Source organism: Octodon degus, unplaced genomic scaffold, assembly GCF_000260255.1.
Source record: "Octodon degus isolate 3935 unplaced genomic scaffold, OctDeg1.0 scaffold00053, whole genome shotgun sequence".
Taxonomy (NCBI): Eukaryota; Metazoa; Chordata; class Mammalia; order Rodentia; family Octodontidae; genus Octodon; species Octodon degus.
The window spans coordinates 13,845,844-13,853,085 of NW_004524629.1; the positions used below are offsets into that span (position 1 = coordinate 13,845,844).

General features: G+C 37.8%; 1 pseudogene; it reads left to right on the forward strand.

The window, feature by feature from the left end:
- The first annotated feature begins 2,670 nt into the window (after positions 1-2,670).
- On the forward strand, positions 2,671-3,032 carry LOC101589280 (annotated as a pseudogene).
- The last annotated feature ends 4,210 nt before the right edge of the window (positions 3,033-7,242 follow it).

Genomic DNA, 7,242 nt, shown 5'->3' on the forward strand with positions numbered 1-7,242 from the left:
TAGTTAGTACAGGGTCTACAGGGTTTCACTATGTAGATTGGACTCATGGTGATTTTCCTGCTTTCAATGGTGATTTTCCTGCTTTCAGCCTCCCAAGCACTGAGAGTACAGGCCCACGCCACCACACCCAGTCTCAGTTGCCATCTCAGTGTGCCCCGGGCACAGGGCAGGCACAGTATGCCGGTGATCGAAAACCCAGCTGCAGTGCTTTGTCTAAGCAGGAGCTTTACTCTGGCCAGCCCTGGGTGGTTTGTTAAGCAGTGATAGGTAAACGATTTGATCATGCAGTCAAAAAACATCTTTACAGGTTTGAAATGGGCATAAGCTGCCCATCTAATACTTATTCCTTTAGATAGATGGGTCTGAACAACCTCAAGTTTCCAAAGCTGCAACGTATCACAGTAGCAGCAAAATGATTTGCCTGTGTATTAAGTTTTCACACAAAGGTCCAAACCAAAGGGGCCATTTTGATAAAAGCAAGGGAATCTGGGCAAGCTGTACAGATTGATGCCCACAGACTAGAGAGCGTGTAGGACCTTTCAGCATGTGTCAGCACACATAGATGATATAGCATACCTTCTTTGGTATTTATATGCAAAGCTGAGGAAGAGGGGTGGTGATCCTGCTTTACTGGGCTAAGTTTTCACTATTTAGGTAGTATGGGGACTTACAATAGTAAATTCAAGGAAGGTATCTCTTGCATAGCTGAGTTTATAGATATACCTTTGATCTTGAGTGTCTATTGATCTTGGAAATTAGTCTTTACTTTTTTTAAGGATGGCAGCCAATAAAAAAGGAAAAGCTTTACTTTTCCATAAACTAAGCTGTATTCTTTTCATTGAACCAGCTTTGATGGCAAATTTCAGAGGTGTTTCAGTGCTTTGCCAAGGTGTGAGACTTTGATGGAGTAGGCAAAGAAGTGGTAACAGATCCCAGAAGTGTTTAAAATTGAATTAACTTCTCATCAGACCTTACAAATTTCTTCTTGGTTGGTTAACTTTATTTCTAACTTTTTTCTGTCGTAATGATGGGCCAAGTATAGGCCAGGCTTTATATACACAAGTGATATGAGAAAACATAGAACTTAATTAAGTAGTTATGTTTCTGAATTTAATGCCTTTCCATTGTAATTAACCACACATTCATTAATAACTTTTGAGGCCCACTGAAAGAGTGCATGGGGAATGCTACAATAGTGAAGAGCCCAAGGTGTCATTGATGGGGCTGGGAAAAGGGGACCTGGCCACAACTAACAGGGTCAGGAAGACTTTCCCAGAAGTGATGTTTGAGCCACATCACACAAAATGCCTGTTGGCTAGAATGGGCATTCAGCAAGGGAACGGTGTAGAGGAAAGTGGAAGTACAAGGCAGTCAGTGAACTGTTTAAGGCAGTATGATAGAAATGAACAGAGTGGAGGGATTAAGGCAGGGAAGGCTTCTGGGAAGGGGATTTTTGGGTACACATTGGAAGCCAGGGAAATACAGGTGACTTATTATAGGTGTCCAGGTGACCTTCCAAACAGTGATTAGCTTTCAAAAAGACACTCATCAGGAGTAGGTTGTATATAAGGGAACCCAAAAGCATCCCAGACCAGTCACAGTATCAAAACAGTGAATAGCAGGATGTGAGGGCAATCTGACCTCAACAACTGTCACGCTATTGATTGCCAGGGTAGATTTGGCTGATTTGGCTGACCAGGTGAGTGTTCCCTTCTCCTTCACTGTTCCATGTGTGTTCTTCCTAAGCTGCATACTCCCAGAAAAGGATGACCATCCCGCACAGAGGAGGACTTTAAAATGACTGTGAAAAAGTCCTTAAAACAAATATTCAAAATTGTCCTTTTGTGGGTATGCTGAAGATATTTATATCCTGGGGCCAGGCTATATTATGGTACTATTGTACTATATATGAATTATTCTTTATGAAAGTAGATGCAGGGAGTACAAACTAGCATTGTGTTCATTCATAAGCAGTTCAGTTTTGAGAAAGGAACATAAACATGGAATCATAAACATGGAAAAATGATGATCTGGTAAACAAGTCCCTTAAAACTATCCATGCTTGTGTATCTGTTGGAAGAGATGCTTGTACCATTCTCAATTTGAAAGCCACTGATCCATACCAATAAATTGGAAAATACTCTATCCAGAGAGGTGGGGATTATTATAGGGTAATGAGAAGTAGTGTGATAGATGCATAAAATAATCACTGGTACAGTTGGACAGAGGACCCTAGAACAGAGATCTGCAAGGCAAAGGTGGTACTGAGCAAGGTACTGTATCTTGGAGTTTAGGGTTTCTGTTTTTCACCATTATTTATGGCCATTCTGACTTTGGTAAAGCTAAGTGGTTAGCTGGCTGAGAAAGGAAACACAGGACAAGAGAGGATGGATGTATTCATTGGAAGGCACTGATTAAAAAGATACACCTGGAATAGGAACAGATTCTCCTAGTAAATATTATGCATGTACCAAAAAAAAAAAAATAAAATAAAGGAAGAGGATCAAGATATGGGAGGGAAAGAGGGAAGGGAAAGTGGATGTTAGAAAGGAATTAAGATATGTATATTCCTTGAGGAATGTAACTATCACGCACCATACACTTGTACTAACAGACTAAAATTTAAATGAAACATAGCCTCCAGGATAAAAAAAAAAAGCAGCAGCTATCATGGCGGGTGCACTGAAGACCACTGGCTTCATTGGGTGGCTATGTGTGAGATGCCGCATGAGAGGCTAAGAATATTGTACACAAAGATTCTTGATATTCTTGATCAAATCCCTAAAAGTGCTGCATATAGAAAATATACAGAACAAATTACAAATGAGAGGCTGGATATAGTGACAGCAGAACCAGATGTTAAAAAATTAAAAGACTGATTTCAGCTTGGCCAAGTAGAGGAGGTGATTCTTCAGGCTGAAAGTGAACTAAGTCTAGCAAGGAAAATGATGCAGTGGAAACCATGGGAACCGTTAGTGGAGGAGCCTCCTGCCAACCAGTGGAAGTGGCCAATATAATTGTCATTTACTGCCTTTGATGGCTGATGGGAATCTGACATAATTAAATGTTGTTATATCAAAAATGTTTCTGTTATTTCTTATCAAGAAAAAGGATACAGGATAACGGGATATGTAGGAGTCTTGCTCAACTTAGTAATACAGTCAAGTGGATCAGTTTCTGGCTTGTGTACACTACTCAGAAAGTATTTCTTTGAACAAAAAGGTTCTGGGAAGGCTGGAATAATTAGGAAGTTCCCACAGATCATCACTAAAGGCTATAATCAAAAGATGAAGTATCTTCAATATATTATTTCTTTATCATAAAAAAGAGAAAATATACTTTTGTCTAAACATATTGGCCACTAAAGAGCAGTAGTAACAAATATGCTCAAGTGTGAGAAAAATGGCAGAAATAGTGCATGTTAAAATTTAAATTATAAACTTTACTGTAATCTGAAATATAAAGAATTTAAATATTATATTCTGACTATCAAATCCACTGTATATACATTTTTAACCTAGATTTTGATTACTCTATTTGTTTACCATGGGTGTGTGCGTGTGTGTGTGTATATATTTTGTTACCTTATGGCAAGTAATCAGAAGAAAATTCTTTATTTTTCCTAGTATATTTCTCATCTTTCAGATGTATAATGTAAATATGGCATAGATATTAAATAGATGGGTTCTATTTAATAGTCAGATTGCATGAGCTCATTTTTGATAGGAAGTGGGGGATGTGTTGGGAGTCAGAAGCCTGGGATTCTCATTCCTGTGATTCTAACCCCATTATGAATTTAGTCATGAAGTGGGGGCAAGTTGGGCTTTTTGATGACCTATTCCTTCTTTTTAAAGCAAGTAGAATTTATGATTTATGGCTTTTTCAGTTCTGACATTTACTTTAGAGTATTTATTAAGGTCAGAATATATGATCCTAAAGCATGTGGCCATGGATGCTTGCAAGCCAATTTTCTAACCATTTTTTCCAGGTCCATTGAGTACATAAAGAAAAATTGGCTGGCTGTGCCTTTAAATCATACTTTCAATCCCATTTCTCTCATGATTTTTGAGGAGCTTTTATGTTTCACCAAGAATACTACTATAGCTTTATTGTTGAAAGACTTTATTGGTGTTTGTTAGAATTGCTGGTTGTACAATAATAGAACTAATAGTAGAATAATGGCTAGTATGTCAAACAATGTTTTATGGGACTTAAATTTGGATGCTAGTACTTAACTATTGCTGCTCATTTTATCTGTTCCACAAGCCTAACGGTGTGATACTGCATATATCTGCCTGTCCTGATAAGGAAACTCAAACACAACCTGAGTTCTGCCTTGCATTTGTATGACATGAGAAGCTAGAGAAACTGAGGCAAAGAGACTCATTTAATAACACTTCCAAGGTCAAAGAGCTAGTAAGATGTGGAGCTGAATTTTGAAATGAGCTCTGGCTCTAGAGTTTTTGTTTCTCACCTTGTTCCTAAGTAGAATGTTGTTCTTTACACTGTACTTGGGATGCTGTCACTCCTTCCTATGCTATAGGAGTTGTACCCAGTAAACCTGGATCTTGCTTGACTTTTCCTATTAAAGTATGTATAGTGAATGACAAAAAAAAAAAGTGGCAGCAACAGAAAATGACAACAGTACATCACAAACACTTCTTAGTTTTGCAGTAATTGGTGTGTAGGCTTGAGAAGGGAGAAAGGGATCAGTCCACCACGATGCTATGCAGAGGTAGCCAAAGAGGAATGCCAATGAGCTCTGCTATAATAGTGCTCATGAATTACAGGATATAATCTAAGTATTTGCTATTTTTTGATGAATTTATTAGTTTTCCTGAATGGCTAAATCATGTCTACCTGCATTGGAATCAGATGCAGAATTTTATTGAAAGTACAAAATCCTGGCCTTATCTCATACATATGCAATTGGAAGGGGGAAGGCAGAGAAGAAATCCTGGAATCTACATTTGAAGCACCCACTTCAAATGGCTTTTCTGTACTTCTGAGTTTGAAAACTATTTATTTAAATTCTTAAATAATGATGCTGGTGCTAGAAATGAGATCCTTTTCCTACCCTATGTGGCAGCCTTGGCAAACTCCAGCCCCACATACTTTGCACAGGAAAACATATTCTGGAATATGTGTGACCCACAACTCGATTTCCTGGAAACTTTCCTCTTATTTAGCTCTCATGCAAATACAGATAAATTAATTTTTAATTTCCTTCTCCTTTCCCTCTAGTCAGTATCCTACTTTGAATTTTAACAGATATTAAATCAATGCAGACATCCTACTAGACCTTCAGACTTTTGTTTTGTTTTGTTTTCCTTTGGTATTTTAGGGAAGGGTCTACAGGGTGTTCAGGGTCTCATTACTAGATCAGACTCATAGTGATCCACCTGTTTACAGCCTCCCAAGAGCTGGAATTACAGGTGTGCACCACCACGCCCAGTGTCTACTGCTGTCTCAGTGCTCCTTCGGGGCAGTACTGGCACAGCAGGCTTGGGGATCAAAGCCCTGACCCCTGCACCTGCTTGCAAGTGCTTTAATCTACTGAGCTATTTGGCTGGCCCTCAAACTACTTAAAATAGAACATTACCTGTGTGTAGAAAATTCAATTAAACTGTCATCTGTTAAATATTTTTACAAACCTTACCCATGTTCAGTGGTATAACACACACTGTTGAAGACTTTAAAAACAATGGTAAGTACAGAGATTAGGAGTCTTGCATCTCAGTCCAACTGCCCAGTACATCAGTTCTTGGATGGACAAAAAGACCAGTGTAGGGATACATTCAGTCTCAATTTCTAAAGGAAAATCTTCCCATTTCCTGGTATCTATGGTCCTTATTCACATGTTTGGTTTCTCACACCAGAAAAAATAATGCAGTATTTAAACATGTGTGTCTGAGTTATTTCACTTAAAAGTATGGTCTCAAGATCCATCCACTTGACTAGAAACATTTTAAGCTTATGCTTCTTTATGGCAGAGTTAGCACTTTACTGAATAATAATAATAAAACGCACCTTCTTTATCCATTCATTGGTTGATAGGCATCTATGCAACTATAAACATGGCTGTGCAAATATCAGTGTGGTATGCTTTTAAATCTTTTGGTAAGAAACCAAGAATGTAAATAGCAAGGACCTCCATTTTTAGTATTTTAAGAATTGTCCACACTGATTTCCACCTTGGTTGCACCAACCTACACTACCAACATCAGAAAAGCATTCCTTTTCCCCCAAAGCTCCACCAGCATTTGTTATTGGCTCATTTCTTGGTAACAGCCATTCTTTCTGGAGTGAGATGGAATCTCGGCATTTTCATTTGTATCTATTCAATGAACAGTGCTGTTGAACATTTTTCATATTTTTTTGGTATTATTACTTCATCTTAGAAATGTCTACTCAGTTCAGATCCCCTCTTTTGGATGAGGTGTTCACCTGTGGGGGAGGGTCTGAGTTTTTGAGTTCTTTTATTAGATAGTAGACCTTTGTCTGAGAAACAGCTGTCAATATTTCCCCTCACACTGTTGTTGTCTTCACTCTGGTGACAGTTTCTTTTGATGTATAAAACCTTTTAAACGAGATCTCAGTTGATTCTTTGTGATAGTTGCTGTGAGATTGAGGTTTTGTTCATGAAATCTTTGCCTGAGTCAGTATGTTCAGAGTTCTACCTGTTTTTTCCTCCACTAGATTAATGTTTCTATTTTAACATTTATATCTTTGATCCATCTGATTCTAGTTCAGTACATGTTGAAAGACATAGGTCTAACTGTGACCTTTAGTATGTGAAGAACAAGTTTTTCTAGCACCAGTTATTAAGCAGGTTATCTTTCTTCCAGTGAAGATGTTTGGCTCCTTTGTCAAAGATAAGGTGGCTGAGTGTGTCTGGAGTTGTTTTTGCATATTCTAATGTTTCATTGATACTTAGGTCTTTTTATTGTCATACCATGCTATTTTTATCATAGTAGCTTTGTAGTATAACTTCAAGTCAGGGATTATGATGGCTCCTGCCTTGCCTTTTTGTCCAGCATTGCTCTTACTATACTATTCTAGGATTCTTCTGATTTCAAATGAATTTTAGTAATGCTTTCTCTAATTCTTTAAGAAATGCTAATGGCATTTTGTCAGAATTATATTAAATATGTATAAGAATTTTGAAAGTATAATCATGTTCACTACATTGATTGTTACTCATAAACAAGGGATATTGTCCCATTTTTTTATATCCTCAAT